At 46.6% G+C, this 26,909-nt stretch overlaps 1 protein-coding gene across 3 annotated transcripts in view; it reads right to left on the bottom strand.

Moving 5' to 3' along the window:
• The window catches only part of LOC119961888 (WAS/WASL-interacting protein family member 1-like), a 145,259-nt gene extending 125,030 nt beyond the window's left edge, over positions 1-20,229 (bottom strand). For 2 of the 3 annotated variants that reach the window (XM_038789371.1, XM_038789374.1), the window contains exon 1: positions 19,440-20,044. The gene's annotated coding sequence lies outside the window, so the exon portion shown is untranslated. Of the gene's footprint in view, positions 1-19,439; positions 20,045-20,120 lie in introns of those variants that run through there. The other variant, XM_038789373.1, reaches the window with a different exon arrangement.
• Between the last annotated feature and the right edge of the window lie 6,680 nt (positions 20,230-26,909).

The raw sequence follows: 26,909 nt of genomic DNA, 5'->3' as shown, positions 1-26,909 counted from the left end.
GACCGCCGCGTGCAAGAATGAGCCTGATACAGTTTAGTGCGCAGGGTGCATATGACTAGGGCGAGAATGAGTGGGTTCTTTCAGGGGGTAGCAGATGAGTGTGAGAAGTGTGGGCGGTGGTCAGCGAATCACGTGCATATGTTTTGGGGTTGTGAAAAATTTGCAAGGTTCTGGGCGGGAATGTTCATGGTCTGATGCCCTCTCATACGACACATTTGTCATCTTCTTGATGCTATGATGGCGGCTACTTACGATATGCCAGTCTGGTCTGCTGCCAGCCCTTGTAATGACACATCCCCGCCTTGCTTGTCATCAGCTGCATGCCAATGGTTGCCTGAGCTCCCAACAGTGCCCCACTGACTCCTGCAGATGTACTTTTCCACAAATGCACCAGTGTCTCTAATTAAAATACTCTGCAAGCTCTACTCATGCAATGGCCAATGCATCAACTGCTCGCTACTCCTTCTTCCACTTCTGCAGGTTCAGGAATGAACAGCTCCCCACTGTGCAGGTAGCTCCTCTCCTGGGATGTGCTGCTCTGCTGACCCAGCATGTTTCACCACCAAAATCGCATCAATACCTGCAACAAACTTTCAACTGGCTCGGCCACCGCCTCAATTCTAACATGCCATTTTCAGCAGATTGCCACAACACTGTTCTGCACACACCTCCACCAAAAGCAGTGGAAGGCGGAAGTGAGTTGGGAAACTGGCATCACACTTGGAAATGGAAAAAAAATCACCATCATGCCCATCTTAATCCCAGTCTCCAACACAACAAAATGCCAGGTGAAAGTCTGCCTGCTTCAATCTCATTGTGGTTAGAATGTTTATTTTTATTAACAAATTTTTCAATCTAACATCTTTACATCCATATACGTACAACAGTTAACAATATTTCAACCCTTCCACCCCCCCACCCCCCACAAACCCAAAAGAAACAAGAACCAATCCCCTACACCCCCCTCACCCCCTAGCATATGACCAACTCCCCGAAATAGAAAAAAACAGCTGCCACCTCAGGTAGAACCTTTCAGCCGACCCTCTCAACACATACTTGGTTCTCCCCCCCCCCCCCCCCCCCCCCCCGGCAACACCCCCCAACCTACCCAATTGCAAAAACTCCATAGGTCACTGAACCAACCAAACAGAACTCACCTTTGGGCTATTAAGGAAGCTAAGGCAAGAGCATTCGCCTCTGTCTGCAACTTCGGTAAACCTGAGATCCCAAAAATAGCCACCAAAGAGCATGGTTCCAAATCAACGCCATGAACTCTCAACACGGTGAAGGAGACCCAGAAACTCCTTCTGGTGGGCAGCACGGTAGCATTGTGGTTAGCACAATTGCTTCACAGCTCCAGGGTCCCAGGTTCGATTCCGGCTTGGGTCACTGTCTGTGCGGAGTCTGCACATCCTCCCCGTGTGTGCGTGGGTTTCCTCCGTGTGCTCCGGTTTCCTCCCACAGTCCAAAGATGTGCAGGTTAGGTGGATTGGCCATGATAAATTGCCCTTAGTGTCCAAAATTGCCCTTAGTGTTGGGTGGGGTTACGGGGATAGGGTGGAGGTGTTGACCTTGGGTAGGGTGCTCTTTCCAAGAGCCGGTGCAGACCCGATGGGCCGAATGGCCTCCTTCTGCACTGTAAATTCTATGATAAGAAACTCACAAGCTTAGTGCAGGATCAGATCATGCTTGTGTGGTGTGCCGGGCGCCTAGAGCACTGCTCGTACCTATGCGCTATGTTTGCGAAAAACCCACTCATTTTTGCCCTCGTTAAATGTGGCCAATGCACCACTTTTAATTGACTCAGGCTTAACCTAGCGCACATGGAGGTGGAGTGGACTCTATCTAGAGCAGGGGTGGGCAAACTACGGCCCGCCAAAGGTCTTTATGCGGCCCACCAAGTCATTTAAAAAAAACAATTTAAAAAAAATTTTTTAACAATTGTTTTTATTTTTTTTAAAGGTTAATGGGGGGGGGGGCTATTGGGTTACTTACTGGTATAGGGTGGATACATTGACTTGAGTAGGGTGATCATTGCTCGGCACAACATCGAGGGCCGAAGGGCCTGTTTTGTGCTGTACTGTTCTATGTTCTATATGAGGCGCCCAGAATCATAACCGGGTGAAGTAATTATTTTACTTAATATACTATGCGGCCCTTTAAAATTGTGAATTTCTGAATGTGGCCCTTGCACGGAAAAGTTTGCCCACCCCTGATCTAGAGTCTCACTCCAGACCCCTGACTCAACTCTTCCTCCCACTTCCTTTTAATCTCGTCCAATAGGACCTGCGCCATCGACACCAGCTGGCCATAGATCTCCGACATCCTCTCCTCCATCAACCACCGAGAGAACTCTGTCCATCAACGAGGACAGGGGAGGACAAAGGGAAGGAAGGGACCTCGCTGCGCACAAAGCTTTGCACCTGGTAGTACTCAAACCGGTTGACTCTAGGGAGCTTATACTTCTCCAGCCACTCCTCACAACTAGCGAATTTAGCACCTACAAACAAATCACCAAAGCTCTAACCCCTCCTCCCTCAAAGCCCCAAAGGATGAGTCCAAATTCGCCGGCACAAAACAATGGTCTCTACAAACTGGGGCCAGCATTGACATAGCGCCCAGTTCAAATTGCAAGTGGTTAGAAATTAGAATTATTTTGCTAATCGCTTGTACCTTCGACAATTAACTTCTCAGTTTATAAAACAGGTGAAATAATTAGCTGGCTTGAGACTCTTATAACTTTGATCAAACTAACACAAAGAAGATACCATTATGATCCCTGTAGCGGCAGATAACTTTGCAAAGGAATAGAATCCCATGATGAAATGAAATGAAATTAAAAATGAAATGAAAATCGCTTATTGTCACGAGTAGGCGTCAATGAAGTTACTGTGAAAAGCCCCTAGTCGCCACATTCCAGCGCCTGTGGAAAGAAAATAAAAAGGGGAAAGTAGGCGAAAAACAGGTCACGCCAACAGAACCTTCGAATCATCGGGCTACCGGAGGGTGCTGAGGGTAGGAATCCAATAGAATTTGTTTCAAAGCTGCTCGGAAAACTGGTCAGGGAGGAGATGGACCTGGACTGTAGGTCACTCAGACAAAATCCTAAGCCAGGGGAACCATCACGGGCAATAATAGCAAAACTCCACAAATTCCAGGGCAAGGAATGGGTCCTGAAGTGGTCGAGGAACAGATGGTCATGCATTGAGAAGGACACACCATCTACATTTATCAGGAATTGGAGCCAATCTGACCAAACAATGGGCAGAATTTAACGCAGCCAAAACCGCACTGTTCCAAAACAAGGCACGATTCAGCAGGTTGTACGCGGCAAGACTATGAGTCATGTATAATGACAGAGAACACTATTTCGACGCACCGGAGAAAGCGAACGAGTTTGTACGGAAGAATGGGCTTGGGAAAAAATTGTGCGGCGAGACAAAAAACAATATGGACTTAGAGTAACTAGATGGGTTCGGAACAAAACAATCCATTTTCCAGGGGAGCCAACTGGTGCACGGGAGTAAAAAGAGGGGCGGGGGGCGCACGGTATATCTTCTGAGAGGGAGGAAAGGAGAGGGGTCAGAAATGAGAGCCAAGGGAATGAGTGTGCGGAGAAGGGTAGAATGCTGGTCACAACGAGGTTGCATGTGGAGTTGGTTGGAAAGAGGAAGGAAGGCCATCTTGGATAGTCCATGAACAAAGGGAAACCCCAGGTGTGCAGGGGCACATCCATGAGATAAATATGGCTGACCCCACAGGAGGGGGTGTGGTGGAAAGGAGACAGAAACCCGCCATCAGGGCGGTCACCTGGAACATGAGGGTACTCAATGGACCAGTGAAAAGATCCAGAGTCTGCGCTCATCTTAAAAGCCCGAGGGTTGACTTAGACCCTGCATAAGTTTTAGCGGGGTCCTAGAATGGGTCTAGTAAACATATATACCCCAAACTCTGATGACACCAAGTTCATTAAAAAGACTGTGGCAGAGATCCCTCCAACTTATCATGAGGGACCTAAAAGCAGACAAGTTCGGCTTTAGGTCGTGCGCTAAACCAGGAATGGCAAGGAACTAATCGCCTTCATGAAGCCGGGGGGGGGGGGGGGGGGGGGGGACACTTCTTTGTAATGGGTAAGTCGGTGCTTCTAGGGTAGGGGCAGAATATTCCGCGATAGTAATCTCGGACCACGAACCACACTACATGGAAGTAGGTTGAATAGGGGCCGGGCCCAGCACCCCCACGGAGGCTGGACACAGCCCTCCTCACCAACAAGGAGTTCTGAGAAGTGATGGAGTTCCTGGCAGAGAGGAAAGCTACAATTGGAATTGAACCTGCTCTCCACTGGGAAAGCAGTGAACCAGCTCCACCAGGCATAGTGGACCTTATATGAGCACGAGGACAAGGCCAGCCGCCTGCTGGCACATCAGCTGCAAAACCAGGCAGCCACAAGAGAGATAGCACAGTCAAAGAAAGGGAGTGCTAGGTGGTCACTGCTCCAGATGAGACCAACGGAGCCTTTCCAACTTTCTACTGGGGACCGTACCTCTCTGAGCCCCCGGAGGGGGATTCGAAGATGAAACAGTTCCTGGATGAGCTGGAAATATCAGCTGTGTGGGGAGAAAAAGATGCAGGGATCGGAAGCACCGTTAGGACTGGGGGAGATCATGGAATGCATCAATTCCATGCACTTAAAGGAGGCACTGGGACTAGATGGGTTCCCAGTGGACTTCTACAAGAAGCCTCACGGTAGCATGGTGGTTAGCATCAATGCTTCACAGCTCCAGGGTCCCAGGTTCGATTCCCGGCTGGGTCACTGTCTGTGTGGAGTCTGCACGTCCTCCCCGTGTGTGCGTGGGTTTCCTCCGGGTGCTCCGGTTTCCTCCCACAGTCCAAAGATGTGCGGGTTAGGTGGATTGGCCATGCTAAATTGCCCGTAGTGTAAGGTTAATGGGGGGATTGTTGGGTTACGGGTATACGGGTTACGTGGGTTTAAGTAGGGTGATCATTGCTCGGCACAACATCGAGGGCCGAAGGGCCTGTTCTGTACTGTTCTATGTTCTATGTTCTAAGACGTCTGCGACAGCACTGGCCCCACACCTGCAGAAGTTCAATGACTGACTGTTGAGAGAGATGCTGCACCCAGGCTGGTGCAGTCCTCAATCTCATTGAGCCCGAGGAAGGAGAAAGACCCGGCAGGGTGTGGGTCATACAGACCCATCTCACTCTTGATGCCAAAGTCCTGGCGCAAGCTCTGGCAAGACAACTGGAGAATTGCTTGCCAGAAATAATCACGGGAAATCAGACCAGGTTTGTCAAGCGCAGACAGCTGACAGTGAACATCAGAATCCTGCTGAATGTGATCATGACCCCACCAGGAAGGAGACACCAGAAGTGATCAACTCCCTGGACGCAGAGAAAGCCCTCGACAGAGTAAAATGGAGACACCTCATGCAGGTGCTGGAACGGTTCAGGTTTGAGCCAGCGTTCACCTCATGGCTGAAACTGCTGTACAGTGCTCCCATGGCAAGCATACAAATGAACACCACCAGCTCTGACTAGTTCAAGCTGCACAGAGGCATGAGGCAGGGGTGCCTGCTGTCCCCGCCACTGTTCGCTCTGGCGATTGAGCCACTGGCCATCGCTCCCAGATTGGCAGGGGGGGGGGGGGAGAGAGAGAGAGACATTCAGAGGGGAGACAGGGAGCACGGAGTCTCTCTCTATGCAGATGATCTGCTCCTCTAAATCCCAAAGCCCCTAGCCGGCATGTGGAAGATGACGGAACTCCTGAGGGAGTTCAGAGCCTTCTCAGGATACAAACTAAACCTAAGCAATAGAGAAATCATCCCGGTGAACCCCCAGGGGGGAGGAGCAGAGTTGGGGACACTGCCATTCAAACTGGCCCAAACCAAGTTCAAATAGCTGGGGATCCAGACTGCCTATTCCTGGCCACGGCTCCACAAATGGAACCTGTCTAGCCTGGTGGAGGAAGTGAAGAGGGACCTGCTGAGGTGGGACTCGCTCCCGCTCTCTATGGCAGGAAAAGTGCAGACAAAGATTCCTCTTCATATTCAGATTACTCCAGATCTTCATCCCAAATCCTTCTCCATCAAGGTGGATGAACATGGCTTTTGTGTGGGCTGGAAAGAACCCCAGGAGCCACAAAACCCTCCTACAAAGAGGGCGACGTACGGGGGACTTTGCACTACAAAACCTCTGACTCTACCTCTGGGCAGCGAATGCAGAAAGGGTGCGGGGTGGCTGGAAGAGCCGGAGACTGAACGGGTGCAGATGGAGGAGACCTTCTGCGTTGGAACATGCCATTGGGCACTAGCCATCGTCCTATTCCCATTTCCCCCAACCAAGTACCCGAGGAGCCCGGTGGTAGTAGCCACACTAAGGACTTGGAACCAGCTCAGACACCATTACAAACTTGGTGACTTGCCTGTTGCAACCCCTCATATACAGAAACCATAGATTCATCCCAGCGAAAATAGATGCCACCTACAAAATGTGGAGAAAGGACGAAGGAATGCTGACAGTAAGGGATCTGTATATTGACCAAAGAATAGCGACCCTGGGGAAACTGACAGAGAAGCTCCACCTCCCTAAATGGAATGATCTCCGGTACTTGCAGCAACGAGACTTGCTCTGCAAGGAGGCCACAGCTTTACCCCAGCTACCTAGGCACATCTTACTGGATAGACTGTTACCATAGGAAAATTAGGGGACTGTAAACGCGCCGACATATATTTGGCAACTGTTGGAAGATGCAAGGGCCACTGGACGAGGCACGTGAAAGATGGGAGTGTTAGAATATTGTCTGTCTGCTCTGTGTTTCCTTTTAATACCCATCCTGCTGCCTGTTCCGAACTACATTCTCTGGGTTAACTGCTACAAAGTTACTGCACCCTTTGGGATTTCTGTTTAAATTGTAGTCATTGGACACTGGAAACAGACTTGAATTCAAAGATGTATAATATTTATCTCTATTATTTTGGTAGAAACAACTGGATAGTCAGATGTGTGTGATACGTTTGTTTGCTATGAAACGAAAATCTTTCAATAAAAAAAATTGAGAAAGAAAGTTGATAGTCAAACTTTCCCTTAAGTTGACTTTAAATAATTAATATAACAAAGACAAAGTTCATGTAGTTACAAGCATTCACATCACTTCCCAAAACATATGTGGCACCACGTGAAATCTCAGTCTTCAAAATTCATCTTCCAGCACATTACTTAATGGCTCTTGTGAATAACTTTCAGATTCACACCCTTGCAGAACCTGTCCAGCTAGTTTCACAACAGTCCTGATGACACAGCATTCCCAGAGATCCCTTTAAATGATCTGCATGGCTCTGGCAAAGCTGAAACAGTAGACATCTTTCTTGTCCAATCCACAATCCCTGCTGTCCCGGTCTTCTAAATCTCTCCTTTCCAACTGCACACTCGCAATGTAACACAGTCCCTGCTCTATTCCCAGTCTTCTCCGTTTTTTTCCCACCAGGATGTGTTCTGAACAGTGTCTGTAATGTATGGAATGCATTTTCAATTTAGCCTCCACGTTTTTTAGTTTTCATCCCCGTCGCAACCATAGGCCACATGAGGAATTTTTTGGTAAGAAGTCAAATTATATTCTTTTCAGAAAACTGCCGAGTTTACTTTGGGATTAAAGAGAACATTCCAAAAGAAAATACCGTTTTTTTCCCCCAAAGGACAAGGGTCATTACACTCTCACGGACAACCTGTTTTCTTTATGGAACACAAAATACACATGTGCAAACAGTCCAATAGCAGTTTTCTTTCTTATCTCACATGTACAACATTTTAGAAAATAATTCCATACAAACTTTACCTAAATGAATGTTTTGAAACTTATCATTTTTGATGAATGGAGGATTTTAGGAATATTGGCTCCTAAATATTGGGATGATTTAAGGGTTAAAAGCTTGGGATTATAGTGCGTTTGATTGCAGTGGGCACGCATTTGAAAGGGATTTTGTTTTGTAAAAGCCTGGGAACTTTGAGGAAACAGCAGGTGAAATTGACCAGAGCAATGTGGTTTGAATGGGGAAGTCCCTGGGGAGTTAATGAGCTTTGCAGCCTGCAGAGTTCATTTGTTTTCAGCTTGGAGAGATGAAGTCAATGCTGGGTGGAGCTCAGGAATGCAGAGAGGCAATGGTTTTGGAGAAGCTTTGCGAGAGAGAGGAGCTGAATTCTAATCTGCCTGACCCCCTGTCCACAATTCTCTCACAGTAGAATAGTTATAAAAGAGTAATAACATGTAAAGCACAGCAGTCTTTCTGGGGACCAGGAAGAAGCTGAAACACGGCCAGTGAATCAGGTTTTGAAGAGCCGGAGTCTGAAGGTCTTCTAATAGGAGCCAAATCGGTTTCATAAAGCAAGTATTACTCTATGCCATGTTACTTTTTAGATAGATTCAGAGCTGTATGTTTCTTTTTTTGTTGTTTACTTTGAAATTGAATAGTGCTAAGGGGTATTGTAAGCCGTTCCTTTCAGTTTTGAAGTAAAAGAGTTTAATATTGTATTCATAGTTTTGTTTTAGAAATACCAAAGCCCTATTTTTCATGCAATCACACCTCGAGCAAATCCATAGAGAACATCCTATCTGGCTGCATCACAGAAAAGGGAGAGATTGGCAATGGCAGAAGGAAAAGGAGAGATTGGCAATGGCAGAAGCTAAGGAAAAGGGAGGGCTTTTCAAAAGGATTTGGAAAGGAGGAAATTGGAGGTAGAAATTTAAAAAAAAGTGAAAGAAGAAAGGGATAAAGAGAGAAAGAGTAAATTTGAACTTCGGAACTGGTACTGCAAGGAGAACATCAACTTAAAAGCTTGGAGCTAAAGGCAGAAGCTGAGGAAGAAGAAATACTTTTTAGTCAAATATTTAGTAGGGTTATGTGTGTATTCAAGCTTTGCCAAGATTTGATGAAAAGATGTGGAAGCCTTTTTCATCTCATTTGAGAAAGTTTCTAAACAATTGAATTGACCAAAGACCATGTGGGTAGTGCTGGTTCAAACAAAGTTGGTAGGTAGGGCTAGTGAAATGTTTGCAACACTATCAAAGAAGGTATCAAGGCATTATGATGAGGTGAAGAAAACCATATTAAGTGCATATGAACACCAAGGAAAGAACCAGGTCAGACACGTATAGAATTCACATAATTAAACAAAATAATTTTGATAGTAGATAAGAGCATTAAAAGAGACCAAACATATGACGCTCGGAGGGAAATAATTATTTCAGAGTAATTTAAAGATTCACTAACTGCAGTAGTTAGAACTCATGTGGAAGAGCAAACTGCTAGACAGACAGCAGAAATGGCCAATGATTTTTAATTGGTTCATAAAGCAAAATTAGATTTTCAACATCAATTTCAATCTGTGAAGGATAGAAAATGGGGAAATGAGAAATTCACAGGTGGTCAGTGCAAAGGAGGTTTAGTTGGTGATGTTAAGTATACCTCAGAGTTAAAAGGAAACCTATGATAGTGGTGTGGAGATAAGACACTATGCTATCGTGCCCCCCCACTTAGAATATTGCCAGAAAAGGTGGTAATATGTGGTTTTAGTGGTGTGAGCAGCAGTGTGCCACTGTGTAAATTAAGATTAGAGAGTCCGGTGAAAAGTGAAGTGATAGTAGGAATAATAGAAAAATAACTTGTTTCAGGGGTACAGTTTATCCTCGCTAATTATTCAGCTGGGTCACAGATGGGAGTGCAGCCTACTGTGGTTGAAAGGCCAGTGGAAAGTCAAACAACTGCGATATTGCAAGATGTATATCCAGGAGTTTTTCCTGATTGTGTGATAACGAGATCAAAAAGCCACAAGTTGAGACAGGAAGAAGAGAACTTGAGGAGTGCAATTAGGGAGGCTGAGGTTCAGCTGTCAGAAACCTTGCTTGATCAGATTGTTAGTAAAGAACAAGAGCAAGGGGTGGATGAAGTGGATATCTTTAGTTGAAGCAAGTTGATTGAATTACACAGAAAGACTCAGAGATAAAGCCGTTGTATCAGAAAGCATATACGGAAATTGAATCAGAGTGTACACCAGAGTGTTATTACTTTAGAAATAATATACTAATGAGAAAGTGGAGACCTTTACATATTCAAGCAGATGAGAAATGGGCAGAAGTTTTATTATTTGGGCAGAAAGAGGTTCTGCGGGTAGCACACGGGGTTCCCCCAAGGGGTCATTTAGGAGTTAGGAAAACTCGAGCAAAGACAAAAATATTTTTATTGGCCTGGAAATGCAGAATGGCAATGGGGTTTGGTGGCGTTTGTAATGTTAAAGGCTAATTGTAAGCTGTTCTTTTAAGTGTGAAGTTAAAACATTTTAATATTGTCTTCATCATAAACGTTTTGTGTTAGAAAACCTGGGCTGGATTCTCCATCTCGCCGCGCCACATTTCTGTTTCACCCCACCGGTGGGATACTCCGTTACGCCAGCTGGTCAATGGGGTTTCCCATTGTGGGGCAGTCCCATGCCACCGGGAAACCCCCGGGCTGCCGGAAAAACAGAGCATCCCGCCAGCCAGTCAATTAGAATGTAATTTATTACTTTACTAAATAGAATATATTTCCTGTATTGTGGCGATCAGAACTGTATACAGTACTCTAGCTGTGGCCCAATTAGTATTTGTAAACAATTACCGCATAACATCTCTGCTCGAATAATCTAATAAAGGAAAATATCCCTCTGCCACATTCATTAATTTGTCCTGCTACCTTCAGGGATCTGATGATATGCACTCTGAAGGCCCCTCTGTTCTTCAACACTTCTCAGTATCCTACCACTTTATGGTGCATTCCATTGCCTTGTTTTCCCCTTCCCAAATGCCTTACTTCAGGGGCTGCATGGTGGCACAGTGGTTAGCACTGCTGTCTCACAGCTGCAGGATCCTGGGTTCAATTCTGGCCTCGGGTGACTGTGCGGAGTCTGCACTTTCTCCCTGTGTCTGCGTGGGTTTCCTCCGGGTGCTCCAGTTTAATCCCACAGTCCAAAGATGTGCAGGGTAGGTGGACTGGCTATGTTAAATTATCCCTTTAGTGTCCAAAATTTGAGGTGGGGTTACTGGGATGGGGTGGAGGCATGGGCTTAAGTAGGTGCTCTTTCTAAGGGCCGTGCAGACGACAGGCCGAATAGCCTCCTTCTGCACTGTAAATTCTATGATTATCCAGGCTGAATTGCATTTGCCACTTTCCTGACCAGCCAATTGATAGCTTTCTGCAGCCTACAGTTTTCTTCCTCACTATTAACCACATCTGGAAACTTCATAATAATGCCTCCAAAGTCTAAATCATTGCTTTGAAAGAAAATTCTGAACAACTAAGGTTTTCACTTCTATTGCATTCTATTACCCAAAAGTTTGCTCCATGCATTAATTGCTTGTTTTAGGAAGAAATTCTCATGTGACCTAAATTTTCCTGTGTGAACCTATGTCACATTGTCCTACTACCATACAGTGATGCTCTAGCTCAAGCTTTTGCTTTACTGTTTATAAACTTAGAAATTTTATTCTGGTCAATTAACATCATTTATTTTAAGCCTACCTTTTGACGAAAAGAATCCCCTCAGGTTCTATTTCAATTGCCTTATTCGTTTCCCAACAGAGAATTTGAAATTTGTGCATGCTTGGGTGACTATAACTGGATATACTGCACAAGATGCAGTCTGAACAGAGCAATGTACATTTTCCTCATTATATCCACCGATTTTCATTTCACCAATTCAGCAATACTCCAGCATTCTGTATGCTTGACTGACATTGTTCTGTTTCTTTCTGGTGATGGGGATGTGAAGAGCGGACAGATGAAAGGTGGCTCTCCTCCCAAGAATCCAAAATTAGGCTCTTTTACACAAAATGGCCTGCTAAAACAGGGACAAAAGTATCCCCTCACCCTACCTAACAACAGCACAAGAGACAATGCCAAGCAACAGTAGCTTCAGAGGCCACAAAGAAACAAAAAGTGGCAGAAACAGGGGAAACCAGCAGTCTAGACAATGGATGCACAAGGAGGCAAAGTACCAGCCGCACCAGAATGAGGGGGACTGGCAAACCTCACACAGAGCTCCCCCTCAGCGGAGGGTGGATGGAAGAGGTTCCTCACTAGAGAGGGAAGGTAGCTCAAGGAGGAAATCAAGACCGACATTAAAGCAGCGGTCAGGGTGGTGGTCACGGAGACCCTGGCCACCATGCAGATGGCCCTGGACAAGGCAGAGAGATAGAGAAACTGGAAAGAGCCTCAATGGATCAGAATGACTAGATTGTCACCCTAGAGACGGAGATAGCGAGGTTGGTGGCGACGCAGGAAAATCTAAACGGGAAAATAGAGGACCAGGAGAACCAGTCACGGCGCCATAACTTAAGGACAGTGAGCCTGCCGGAGGGAACTGAAGGCAGGGACCCCACACACTATGTGACCATGATGTTGGGAAATCTGGTGGGAAGAGATAGCTTCCCCAACCCGCCAGAAAGAGACAGAGCCCACCAGTTACTCCGGCCAAAACACAAGGCTAGAGAGCAGTCGAGGACGATAATTGACAAAATGCACCGGTACCAGGCCCGGGAAAGAATCCGGCACAAGGCAAACAAAGACCTGCAACTGGAAAGGACACCAGATCAGGATTTACCAAGACATTGAGGCAGATCTGGCCAAGCACTGGGTGAAATTTAACAGAGTAAAGGCAGCTCTGTACAAGAGCAAAGTGAAGTTTGGGATGCTGTACCCAGACAAACTTTGGGTCACATTCCAGGGCAGGAAGCACTATGATCCCTGCGGACGTAAACAAATTTGCCCAGGAGAATGGGCTAGGAAAATAGCAACAAAGAGCAGTGAAAGGATCACCCGAAGGGACTGACTTGATCAGAGAGACACTTTGCGCAGGACTAAAATGTCTCCCTCTGAATCTGGGAGCATAAATGTCGGAAGGAAGGGGCAAGGGGGGGGGGGGGGGGGGCAAAGCACAGCAGAGGGCGAGGAGGATATAAATAGGGGAAAACCATATAGCAGGTGAGGTTAGGCTCATAACCGACCCCAGGAGGGGGGCCACCACAGTAGCAGGAAAGCTAGCGCCAGGAGGTACGAGTGAGGTGGGGGCGGGGGGCGTGGTGCATCTCCCGCAGAGGAGAGGGGGGCTGCCGATGGGTGGGGGGTACAACTATAGGAAGGGGGTTAAAACAGAGGGACGGGGGAGGCGGAGCAAAGGCTCTAGGTTGGCTACAACAGGCCACATATGGTGACAGGAGCATAATGGCACCGCAAACAACCAGTTTGGAGGGTCCCCAAACAAAAGGAAACCCGAGAGTCCAGGGGCTCACCCACATGACTCATAGTTAGTGGCCATGTTGGGGGGCTCCTGGGCAAATGGAAGCCTCTGAGCGCAGAGGGCTGGCTTCATGGTGAGTACGGTGACCGCGGCCATCTTGGATGGTCTCTGAACAAAGGGAAACCCCGGAGTGCAGGGGCAAATCCACAAGGTAAGTATGGTTTATCTCATGACAAACTACCCCCCCACCAATCCAAATAATCTCCAAGAACGTCAGGGGACTTAATTTCCCAGGGAAAAGATCCAGATTCGCCCACCTGGTAAGTATGAAAGCTGACATAGTCTTCTTCCACGAGACATACCTGAGGGAGAAGGACTGACTGGGGTAAGAAAGGGCTGGGTAGGATAGACGTACCATTCTTGCTATGATACGAGAGCTAGGAGAGTAGCCATACTACTTAATAAGAGAACAGCATTTACCACAATGAGAACAGTTATGGACCCAGGGGGAGAGTACGTTATGGTCAGCGACCAGTGATCCTAGTTAACATGTACGCTCCCAATTGGGATGACATGGGGTTTATAAAAAAGACCATGGTGGAAATCCCCAAAATAATTACCCACCGACTGATCATGGGGGAGGGGCGGGGAGACTTTAACTGTACAGGACCCACGGACGGACAGATCAAACCCCAAAACTGGGAAAATGTTGCAAAAGAAGTGAATGCATTTATGGAGCTGATGGGGGCAGTTGGCCGATGAAGATTCAAACACCCAGGGGAGAAGTAGTTCACCTTCTTCTCCCAATTACACCAGGGATACTTGTGCATCGACTTCTTTATAGTGGGGAAATCAGATAGTAGGAGGGGAATTCTTCTCGATCTTAATCTCCGACCATGCTCCACACTACATTGATGTGAGGTTGGATACGGGTCATACCCAACGCCCCAGTGGAGGTTGGACGTGGCCCTCCTGGCTGATAAGGTATTTTGCAAGAAAATACCACAAGCCACAAACAGGTATGTGGCCAACAAGCAAAATGGGAAGGTCTCACCCTTCATGTTCTGGGAGGCACTGAAGGCCATGGATTAGGGGTGAGTTAATCGCTTATAAGGCACGCAGAGACAGGCAGGGGAGGGCGGCTAGGCAACTGGTCGACTCCATACCAGAGGTGAACCGGCAATACTCTGAAGCCCCGACCGTAGAGTTTCTGGCAGAGAGGAAAAAGCTACAAATGATCTTTGATCTGATCTCCGCCAGTCACAGGGGACCTGCTACGAACACAGAGTCAAAGCCAGCCGCCTGCTGGGTCACCAGCTGAGGAAGCAGGCAGCCATAAGGGACATAGCTCAGATCAGGGACAACAATGGCAGACTAGTAACCGAGCCAGAGGATCAGGCAGGCTTTGTTAAGGGTAGACGGCTAACAGCGAACACCAGGCGCCTGTTGAGCATGATAATGACCCCACCCAGATGCTGAAAAGGCCTTTGACAGAGTCGAATGGAGGTACCCCCTCGAGGTACTGGAGCTGTTTGGGCTCGGAGCGGGGTTCACCGCCTGGATGAAACTCCTGTATAACTCTCCCAAAGCGAGCGTGCGGACCAACACCACCAGCTCTAAATACTTCCAGCTGCACAGGGGCACAAAGCAGGTATGCCCGCTGTCCCTACTCCTATTCACCCTGGTGATCGCCCTCATAGCAGGAAAGAATTGGAAGAGGATCCAGAGAGGCCAAGTACACAGCCATCAAAGAGATGAAGCAGGCAACTGTAAATATGTACAGTGGGCCTATTCTGCTCACACTTGGGCAAACTGGTTTGAATTCCTCTTTTTGTCACTTTATTATTAAATGTCTTTGTTTTGTTGTAATATGTATCTCTTTTGTTTTTTCGTTCTTGTATAAACCAGAACTCCACCCGCATTACTTTCTGTAAAATACTATTCACAGGTACAACACTGTAACTTAAAGTTTGAGGTAGAAATATGTAATAGAAAACATTGTCAAATGTAAGATGTGAAAATCCAATAAAAATATTAAAAATAACATTGCATTGACTAGAAATGTTAAGTGCAGAGTCCAGTGTTTCAACATCAGCTTTAACTAGTTATACAGCATTCCTAGAGGTATGCACAGTTGTCCATTTTTACCATTGTACATTACTTTACATTTATGTTGTCTTTCATCTGACATTCTATCCATTTATAGATGTTGTGCAATTTCCTTAGTGATGCATTTTTTAAAATGAGGTTGTTTTTGATTTGTAACTGTCAATAGTTTGATCCCATTGAGCAGTTGCGACCCCTCCATCAGTTCCTCTAATACCGTTAGTCTGTCGTCTGTGTAGAGGTCCCCAACTGTCAATGTCTCGCCGTGCTCTGTCTCCGCCTCTTAAAGCTGGCGTCCAATGTGGCTGGTGTGAACCTGTGGTTGTTGCAGATGGACATTTTGGTGAAGCCAAAGTGATGCCTTAGCTAGTTCCATGACTGTGCTACTGTGGCAGGAGCATGGACACTGCCTGTCGGGGGAAGTGGGAGTGTGTCCCACCACCTCCACCACCAGACTAGTCAGGTTCCATTTGTGGATCCGTGTCCAGTCACGGGCAATTTGGATGCCCAGGTAATGGAATTTGTTTTGGGCTTGTTTAAACGCAGTCCCGCCAGCTCGGTTCCTCTCCCTTACGAGTTCACTGGGAAGATTTCACTTTTGCACAAGTTGAGTTTGTTGCCCAAGAAGGTTCTAATCTCTTTAAGGAGCGTCATAATCCCTCCATGCTCCTTTGGGGGTCCGAGACCTGGAAGAGCAGGTTATCTGTATAGAATGAAACTCTGTCCTCTCTGCCCCCTCTCTGGATACTCTTCTTTCACACAACAGGTGGTTCTCTTGATACCACTAATGGGTATATTAAATATTTGTACAGCCTTATGCAGTTACCTTGAACGCATTTATGTCAACATCCAGCATACTTCAACAAGAGAAATCTGGTCTCATCTCTATACGTTAATACAAATGGCTCATCATTTATCTCAACACACACGACAATTGAGGCACATGTAATGTTCCAAATTTTTAAGTCTCTGGCAGTATTAAAGACCTTATTTAATTATTAATTGGGTTGTTGGATCCTTATCTCCAAACTTTGTGAAGGTAAGCAGCAGGGAGGAGGAGAAACACTAAGATTTTCATGGTGCATCGATTACTGTTGCTGTGCCTTTCGGGACTATCATCTTTTTATCTTGCGTTATCATCTGCCTAATAATCTCAGGATTCTATGCTGTGTAGCTGTGGCTACATTTGCGAACATAGAACATAGAACGATACAGCGCAGTACAGGCCCTTCGGCCCTCGATGTTGCACCGACATGGAAAAAAAAAACTAAAGGCCATCTAACCTACACTATGCCCTTATCATCCATATGCTTATCCAATAAACTTTTAAATGCCCTCAATGTTGGCGAGTTCACTACTGTTGCAGGTAGGGCATTCCACGGCCTCACCACTCTTTGCGTAAAAAACCCACCTCTGACCTCTGTCCTATATCTATTACCCCTCAATTTAAGGCTATGTCCCCTCGTGCTAGCCACCCCCATCCGCGGGAGAAGGCTCTCGCTGTCCACCCTATCTAACCCTCTGATCATTTTGTATGCCTCTATTAAGTCACCTGTTAACCTTCTTCTCTCTAACGAAAACAACCTCAAGTCCATCAGCCTTTCCTCATAAGATTTTCCCTCCATACCAGGCAACATCCTGGTAAATCTCCTCTGCACCCGTTCCAAAGCTTCTACGTCCTTCCTATAATGAGGCGACCAGAACTGTACGCAATACTCCAAATGCGGCCGTACTAGAGTTTTGTACAACTGCAACATGACCTCATGGCTCCGGAACTCAATCCCTCTACCAATAAAGGCCAACATACCATAGGCCTTCTTCACATCCCTATCAACCTGGGTGGCAACTTTCAGGGATCTATGTACATGGACACCGAGATCCCTCTGCTCATCCACACTACCAAGAATTTTACCATTAGCCAAATATTCCGCATTCCTGTTATTCTTTCCAAAGTGAATCACCTCACACTTCTCCACATTAAACTCCATTTGCCACCTCTCAGCCCAGCTCTGCAGCTTATCTATGTCCCTCTGTAACCTGCAACATCCTTCCGCACTGTCTACAACTCCACCGACTTTAGTGTCGTCTGCAAATTTACTCACCCATCCTTCTGCGCCCAGAAAAAGAGATTGAAACATAGATGTCATCCATGAATCCCAAGGAGAAAGCACGTTTTCTCTTAAGAACCATGTTTGCAGCAATAAAATTCATGGAGAAAACTGAAATAACACTGAAAAGAACGTTTGGCAAAATACAAAACATGAATCTGCCAACTTTGCCTTGTACATGTCAACAAATCACTTGATGGTGACAAAATATTGTGGTCTTGACATGTAGTGAGGAGAATAATTCAGAAAATGGAGTTTAGCACAACTTTACCTCATGCATGTAAATGTAATACACGGTTCACTTCTTAAACAAGCAGAGGTCAACGTCAGTCAGTACTTGTTTTAAAAGTCAACCATGGTTTGATATCATCACCAGGAACTAAAATTAGTTAAAACCTTCCTTTTTCTGACAAATATGATCATCGGTAAGCACTTAACGGTCTCCAATCGAACATATTGGGAAATATAGTTGAAAAATTCAATGAACGCACCTGAAATCTGGGTTCAATCCAGAATATTGGCCTAAGAGAATTCGAATTGGTGCAGTCTTAATCTACCCTGGGATCGTAAAGACGGAGTACACAAACCTGTCTATTAGACTAGTATTAAGAGTTCAATCTGACTCACAGAAACAGTAAAGACTTGCTTGTAATAGTGAACCCATACAGTTACAGCACTCTCAGATTCATTACTGGGCAGAGTAAAAGGAGGTTTATTGCACATCCGACTACTGTCATACCTCACGTGGGAGTACTAAACTCTATGTAAAAGCCATTTTAACAGGTTACAAATTAATCTAACAAGTGGTTCAATTAACAAGATAGTATCATCTGATGCTAGAAAATCACACCAAAGGACATGTTTCTTCCGTCATTAGGCCTGGATTGGAAAAAGAAACTTTCAAACAAGTGGAGGGTGGCTTTTTGTGCGACTCCCATATTGAAAACTGAGTGAGACAACTGATGCTATCAATAGTAAAGTATTTTGAAAGGTACAAAATAGAGGCAAATTAAGAAAAAGCACTTCAAAAGGGGAAAATTGGACAAGTTAAATATTTTACTTGAAGTTTGTTCTTTGTTATACAAGGTTAATATTACGTAAATAATACGTACGTGTGTTTAACCTTGTTACTCCAATGTTAAGGTGTGTTAGTGTCACAGTGCCAGCAGGTAAATAAAAATCCCTCGGCAGAAACTCTGAAAATTTGATGAATCTGATTTGAGATTAAGCTATTATATCTAAATGAATCAAAAATTTGGGATTAGCTCTCAAGTGAGTGTCCCTTTAAGCAGCGTCCCGCAGAGGGCAAAAACGTTCCAACGTTCACAATATCATTTTTTCTTTACCTTCTGTGTAAAGTTTTGTGCTGTGCACATATATGCACGGGATGAAACGTGCATATGTGTCCTGACAAAGTTCCCATTGAATTGGAGCCTGAATAGTAAAGGCAGGGTTTGAAACGTGCATTTTGCGGGGGAGGGAGGTGGTAGAGAATTGGGTTGAAGCCTAAAGGTAACGATAGTCCTGGGGCGGTGACAGGACAACCTAGCGTGAAAGGGACGCCAGGAAACGTTGCACTCAAGTGGTGGGTACCATCAAAGTTCTCCAGCAGCCCGGTAATGGGACCGCCCACTCCCGTATTTGAAAGTCAATTTACAAATGGCAACGTTCAAATGAAAATAAATATTCATCTCTGCTGACAAATGGAGCAGAACGAAACAATAATGAAGAAAATCTAAAAGCCTAAAAATAAGTTCTCCTTCAAAAACATTTGCTGAATTTGACAACAGCATCACTGGAGTGACATACAGCCTGTTATTAAATGGTGCAATCTACATATCGTGTCATGTAATTAACGCCTCAGTAAAAACCATTCCTTGCCCCACCCCACCCCAGTCCATTATGCGACCCTCCCCCCCATATCACGACACAAATACTCACAAATATTTCTATCTTCCCCGCGACAGGAGTGAAAATAAGAGTTGAAAATTCGCCGAGCCGTGCCTACATCTGTAAGCGGAGGACTTCCGCAGACGCTCTTTGAGAAGCCACACCTAGAACCCCCTCGGTCTGACAAGAGGCTGAAAGTTGTCGGCTGGCTCCAGCTGAGTCAGTGAGTGTCTGCAGCCACACTCCGGCTCCTGTCAGCAGCAGCAGCCGCCGCCGCCCGGTCACTGATCACGGGCAGCCGGTCTGCACTTTCCGGCTAGCTGAAGGGTCAGACATTTCCTGTTAAAACTTGAGCCGAGCCCATTGCTGAAAAGTTAAGGGAGTGGATCCGGGTCCCTGGGCTCCAGTCAGTGATGTAATGTTTGCAGCTGGCTAATTCGGAACGCAAAACTTCAAACTGTGAGCAAAACAAAGACATGAAAGTGCCGCCGTGCAGCCACTTTCCTCAGCCCTGCCAGCCTGTCCCCCAAACTGACGGGGCAGGGTTATATTTTATTTAATCCGGGGGATGTGTTTTTTTTTAAAGGGAGCTGTATAGCAGCGTGTACTGTGGGGGCGCGAGTCTGCCGCCACCACAGGAATGCTGGCCACGAGGACAAGTCTGCTTCAGCAGCCGGCAAACCCAGGCTGGCCAAGCACTCGGAACAACAAAACCCTCACAACAATATTTACCCGCAGCATTCATCTCAAACTTAAAATTTTCCAGAACACAATTAGTGACGGCGGCTGCCCGAGGAACTACAGTGGGCACTGATTAACAGCTTGCATTACTTCCTGTCAGTTGTTTTCTGTTTGAATCCTTATGCTTGCATTATTGTGGTAACTGGTTTTCCAAAAACTTGCCCTGCTCACAATCTCCCTTTCAACAGAGCTATTCAGCGCCACGGCTGGCTGGATGATGTCATTACAGGCGTGACAGGTTGACATTAATATGATGATGTGGAGATGCGGCGTTGGACTGGAGTGGGCGCAGCAATAAGTCTTAAAAGACTAGGTTAAAGTCCGACATAGCTCCTTCATCCGGTGAGTGAAGATCTCACCGGATGAAGGAGCTGCGCTCTGAAAGCTAGTGATTACAAATAAACCTGTTGGACTTTAGCCTGGTGTTGTAAGATTTATTATAAACATGGATCATGAAATTGCTAATATGGATTAAAATAAGGAGAAATTACATGATTTAAATTAGGAGTGATTTGCATTTGTACACCCAGTTACTGGTCGGCGAATGCTTGAATAATTTCCTGACACACGGTAGTTATTTTGCAACTTTTGCACAGGGAATAAAACGTGAGGGCAGTCAAGTGAATGGTTGGCATGGAGTTTCGTCAACCGCATACAATTCCAAAAATTACACCAGGTTCTAAGTCAAACCTACTGATGGCAATGGGGAATTTCCTATCAATCTTCTGAAAGACCCATTTTATCACTGATATTATGAAAATAAAAAGCTTGAAACCTGCAAATCATGACTTCCACTCACAAAGCGCAACACGATAATACAACAGAATCTGATCGTATGCAAGAGATATAGGAACATACATTGGGGTCTCTGCCAGATAAAATTATGAAAAATGCTAAACCAGTGCTATAAAGCATCAGAGGACAGGTCCTGTTGTGGCTCATATTTTTGAAGCAAATTATTGACTCCAAGCTGGTGGTAAGACAGTAAGATCACATTTCTGACCTTTTGTAAATTGCACTTATTAATGGACTAGATGGGAATTCGGCAGACATAACTCTGGACTGGTGCAAATAATTGAGAAAGTTTGTGCACTGAAATATTTCTGTCTCACACTGACATAAATCAGTCGCAGTCGAGTTTCCTCAAAGGGTTATCATTCCACTCCAATGTTACAGTAACATGTTCACAGACAACTGACAAAAAGGAATCGGGAATCATCCATGACCCCCATCAACCCTCCCACCACACCCCCCCCAACTAATGTTCGATGTTATCCAGTTCTTGAAAGTGCATAATGAATAATGCCCATGAATTATAGAACCCCTCCATCCTTCCCCTCAGTTCAAACTTAACCTTCTCAAGAGTCAAGAATTCCAACAGACCTCCCCCCCCCCCCCCCCCCCTGCCACGCCAGGGCACAGGGTGGCGAGGCTGCCCTCCAGCCCATCAGGATCCACCTTCGGGCGATCAATGAGGCGAAGGCTACAACATCTGCCTCCGCACCCGTTTCCAACCCTGGCTGGTCTGACACCCCGAATATGGCCTCCCGGGGACCCGGGTCCAGTTTCACGTGCACCACTTTAGAAATTATCCTAAAAACCTCTTTCCAGTAATCCTCTAGCTTTGGACAGGACCAAAACATATGAATGTGGTTAGTGGGCCCCTGCCCCCCCCCCCCCCCCCTGCACCGTTCACACACATCTTCTACTCCTTCAAAGAATCGGCTCATCCTCGCCCTCGTGAGGTGTGCTCTGTACACCACCTTCAGCTGTATCAGTCCCAATCTCACACACGAGGTGGAGGCATTCATCCTCCGGAGCACCTCACACCAGAACCCCTCCTCCATATCCTCTCCCAACTCTTCCTCCCACTTTGCTTTGATCCTTTCCAGCGGTGCCTTCTCCTCCTCCAAAATAGCTCCGTAGAGCGCTGACACTACCCCCTTCTCCAGGCCCCCTCTCGTCATCACCTCCTCCAGCAATGTGGAGGCCGGCTCCTCCGGGAAGTTCTGTATCTCCTTTCTAGCAACATCTCGATTCTGCATGTATCTAAACATTTCTCCCTGCTCCAGCCCATACTTCGCTTCCAGCTCCTTCAATCCTACAAACCGACCCCTAAGAAACAAATCCCCTTGTCTGAATACCCTTCTCCTCCCATTTCCGAAAATTTCCATCCCACCTCCCCAGCTCAAATCTGTGGTTCCCCCAAATTGGCATTTCCCTTGACCCTGCCCCCAACCCGAAGTGCTGGCGAAACTGCCTCCTAATTCTCAATGAAGCTATGATCACCGAACTCCCTGAGTATTTCCCCGGAGCTATCGGGAGCGCGCTGTTGCTAGTGCTTTCAATCCCGACCCTCTGCACAAATTCTCCTCCATTCTGACCTACTGGGAATCAACCCCTCTTAACCAACTCCACACCGTCTCCACATTCGCCGCCCAGTAGTAATACATCAGGTTCAGAAGACCCAAACCCCCTGTCTGCCTTCCCCTCTGTAGTAGCACTTTTCTAACTCTGGCCACCTTCCCTCCCCATATGAACAACATAATCCTTCCCTCAATCTCTCTGAAAAAAGCCTTTGGCAGGAAAATCGGCAGGCATTGAAAAATAAACAGAAATCGTGGCAACACGTTCATTTTAATCGCCTGTACCCGACCCGCCAGTGACAGAGGGAAACCATCCCACCTTGCCTGATCAGCTTTCACCCTCCTCACCAAACTAGAAATGTTGTACCTGCGAAGCCCCCCCAGGTACCTGAAGTGAGTCCCTACCCTATGGAATGGCAGCCCCCCCCCCCCCCACCCCTGCCCCCACACCCGGCTGAGATACCACAAAATACTCACTCTTCTCTAGATTCAGCTTGTACCCCGAGAAGGCCCAAACACTCGAAGCAGCTCCAATATTCTCCCTATCGACACACTCGGTTCCGACACTTACAGCAGCAAGTCATCGGCATATAAGGACACCCTATGCTCTACCCCTCCGCGCACTATTCCTTTCCATACCCCCAAACTTCTTAATGCGATGGCCAACGGCTCAATCGCGAGTGCAAACAGTAGGGGGGACATGGGACATCCCTGCCTAGTACCACAGTGGAGAGAAAAGTATCTCGAGCTTATATTGTTTGTGCGGACACTCACCCTCGGCTCCTTATATAGTAACTTTACCCAATTCACAAATCTTGGTCCAATTCCAAACTGCTCCAGCACTGCCATCAAATACCCCCAGTCTACCCAGTCGAACGTCTTCTCAGCATCCAATGCCACAACCACCTCAGTTTCCTTCCCCTCTGCCGGTGCCATAATGACGTTCAATACCCTTCTAATGTTTGAAAAGAGCTTCCTCCCTTTCACAAACCCTGTCTGATCTTCACCTATCACCTTCGGAAGGCAATCCTCCAGCCTACCCGTCAGTACCTTCGCCAATATTTTTGCGTCCATATTCAGAAGTGATATGGACCTATATGACCCACACTCTGTCGGATCCTTATCTTTTTTTAGCAACAGGGAAATCAACGTCTACCCAAGGTTTGTGGCAACATCCCCTTCCCTATCGCCTCTTCAAACATTCCCACCATCTGGGGTGCCAGCTTATCCTTGAATGTTTTATAATATTCCACCGTAAACCCATCTGGCCCTGCCACCTTCCCCGACTGCATCCTCCAAATCGCATCCTTTATCTTCTGCTCCACTATCGCTCCTTCTGATGAAGCCCTGTCCCCCTCCCCTAACCTCGGGTACTCCAACCCATCTAGAAATTCCTGCATCTCACAATCTCCCCCGGGTGGCTCTGACCTATACAACCTCTCATAAAATTCCTCAAAAACCTTGTTAATCAGAGGGCAGGCATTTTTAGGGAGTTAGTAAGGACATTAAAAAGCAGGACGTCTAGAGCAGTGATCTCAGGATTGCTCCAGTGCCACTTGCCAGTGAGCATGGGAATATGAGGATTGAGTGATTGAACACATGGGTAAAGAATTAGTATAGTCGGAAGGGCATCATATTTCTGAGGCATTGGGACTGTCTCTGGGACAGGTGGGACCTGTACAAGCTGCACAAGTTACACCTTAACAGAACCGGGAGTAATATCCTCACAGGGAGATTTGCTAGTGCTGTTGGAGAGGATTTAAACTAGCTGGTCAGGAGTCTAGAAACCTGAGGAGTACCTCAGAGAATATTAAGCTGAAGGACAGAGTTGGAGTAAGAAAGAAATGAATGACGTCTAAATCAAGGTTACACTGGTTGGATGTGAATGCACTGAGTATAGTAAATAGGATTGGTGAGTTACAGGCATAGATTGCCACGTGGAATTATAATGTTGTGCGATAGCGGACACCTGGCTCAAGAAAGGGCACGATTGGGTGCAAACTTATGGTAGCACAATGGTCAGCACCGTTGCTTTACAGCGCCAAGGTCCCAGGTTCGATTCCCGGCTTGGGTCACTGTCTGTGCGGAGTCTGCACGTTCTCCCCGTGTCTGCGTGGGTTTCCCCCGGGCATTCCAGTTTCCTCCCACATGTCCCAAAAGACATACTTGTTAGATGAATTGGACATTCTGAATTCTCCCCCAATGCACCCGAACAGGTGCCAGTGTTTGGAATGTATGGGTGGAGGGGCTTTTCACAGTAACTTCATTGCAGTGTTAATGTAAGCCCACTTGTGACTATAAAGATTATTATTATATTGCAGTTTGTGTTGTCACTCTGTTGTTTTTACCTTTTTTTATTTCTGCGATTCTGTTAATTGGAGATGGAAGACACAAGAGAGTACGCGAGAGAGTAGAGTGAAGTTGCTACCTGTGTTTTCTTTCTGAATATTTTGAGCTGCAAATACCATGACTGGAGGATTTGGAAATACAATCGCCACTGATCTCTAACAATGTAAGAGTATTGAATTATCACATGCAGTTGTGGAATTTTCCTTGGATGTATGACTGATCTCCACTATTGTTATTTAAGCTTCTTCATAGTCAAGTTCACTTATTCCTATTAGTTCAATAACACCATCAATATCAGTTCTTCAACAAAATAGTAGAAAGTTAATCATTAAAAAAATGAGCAAAATCAAATGGAATTTTATGTTTCATTCATGCTCCTGCAATGTTGAATTTTTATCCATTTCATAGTCACACTGATTCAGTTGTGTAGCTTTCAAAGTGGACTCAAATACTGAGAGCAAATGTTTGAAAAAAATTATAGGGTTGTAACACAGCTTTTTACGTCCTTATTGTCATTCATTTCAAGAATAATAGACTTTTGTTATTTGATAGTAGTATGTTCTTGTGGCTTCATGTAGGAAGAACTATTGTCTGGTCAACTTTGGATAGACTAAAGGCTGGATTCTATGCCCCGCCGCACCATAATTCTGCCCCGACCCGCCGGTGGGATGCTCAATTACACCGGCTGGTCAATGGGGTTTCCCATTGAAACCCCCAGGCACCAGCAAAATGGAGAATCACACTGGCGGAGAATCCCGTCCAAAGTTTTTATTCCAGTCAAAATACAAATGAATTCAAGAGGCTGGAAAACAAGATGGAACCAGACTGTATCTGAATTTTGCAAAAATTTTTAACTCTAGTCTTTTTCCAATTGCAGGAAGTGGACAATGAGCAGACATTTCTGCTCACATTCTTACTTTCCTAGCCTACCCCAAGGAAATTCACCTTTTACGTCCGTAAAAGATCTCAACAGAATTCATACTAACTGAAGTCTGGTGTGATGGAACCATCAATTCACCAGACACGTGTTTCCGATATGAATATAGGCTTTAATCTACTTACTACAGAGCCAGCCTGTTACCCGTTGATGAACTCTCAGTGAACTGTAGGCTGACTCTGGACAAGGGTATTTATAAAGCAGCACTAGGGGGAGGAGTCGTGGGCGGAGCCAAGGGTGGAGCCCTGTACAAGCTCCAGAGCATTCCCCGAGCTACTCCCCCTAGTGGTCGGATAACACTACTGCGCTTACAAAGATATAGTGTGAATTACCATGTTACATTCACCACATTCACCCCCTGCAAAAAAATCAAGTCCGGCGGGGGTGGTGGTCTACAAAGTCAGTCTGTCCGGTGGTCGAATTGTCCGCTGTGATCTGCGGAGCACCGGGGTTGCAGCCTCTTGCGGTGGCTGGATGGGTGTTGTGTGCTGGGGTACGATGGCAGACTCCAGGGAGGGTTGTATCTGAGCTTCATACTCTCCTGGTTCGACCGGGGACTGGGGGCGCTGGGGGCTGGCCGGCGCAGTTGCGCAGAACTGGTGGAGCGGGCTCAGGAGCGCGAGGGGGTGGCAGCATGGGGTGTAGGGTGAGAGGTCCTTCTGTGGGGGTAGAGGGGGCGCTGGATCCGGCGGGTGCCAGATCCCGGAGGGATACAGTGTCCTGACGGCCATCAGGGAACCCGACGACTGCGTACTGGGGGTTGGAGTGGAGCAGGCGCACCTTTCAACAAGGGGGTCGGTTTTGTGCGCCCTGACGTGTTTCCTCAGAAGTACGGGGCCCGGTGTCCTCAGCCATGCCGGAAGTGAGACGCCCGTGGTCGTGCCCCTGGAAGAAATGAAGAGCGTCTCGTGAGGGGTCTGATTGGTCGCTGTGCACAAAAGGGACCTAATAGCGTGAAGCGCGTCTGGGAGGACTTCCTGCCACTGGGAGACTTGGAGCTTTCTAGACCGGAGGGTCAGTAGGACGGTCTTCCAGACCGTCGCGTTATCCCTCTCCACCTGCCCGTTCCCCCTGGGGTTATAGCTGGTAGTCCTGCTCGAGGCAATGCCCTTTTCGAGCAGGTACTGA

The sequence above is a fragment of the Scyliorhinus canicula genome, chromosome 2 (assembly GCF_902713615.1).
Source record: "Scyliorhinus canicula chromosome 2, sScyCan1.1, whole genome shotgun sequence".
Lineage (NCBI taxonomy): Eukaryota > Metazoa > Chordata > Chondrichthyes > Carcharhiniformes > Scyliorhinidae > Scyliorhinus > Scyliorhinus canicula.
Note: the sequence above shows the minus strand (reverse complement) of the source record. Positions and strands in the feature narration are given on the sequence as shown.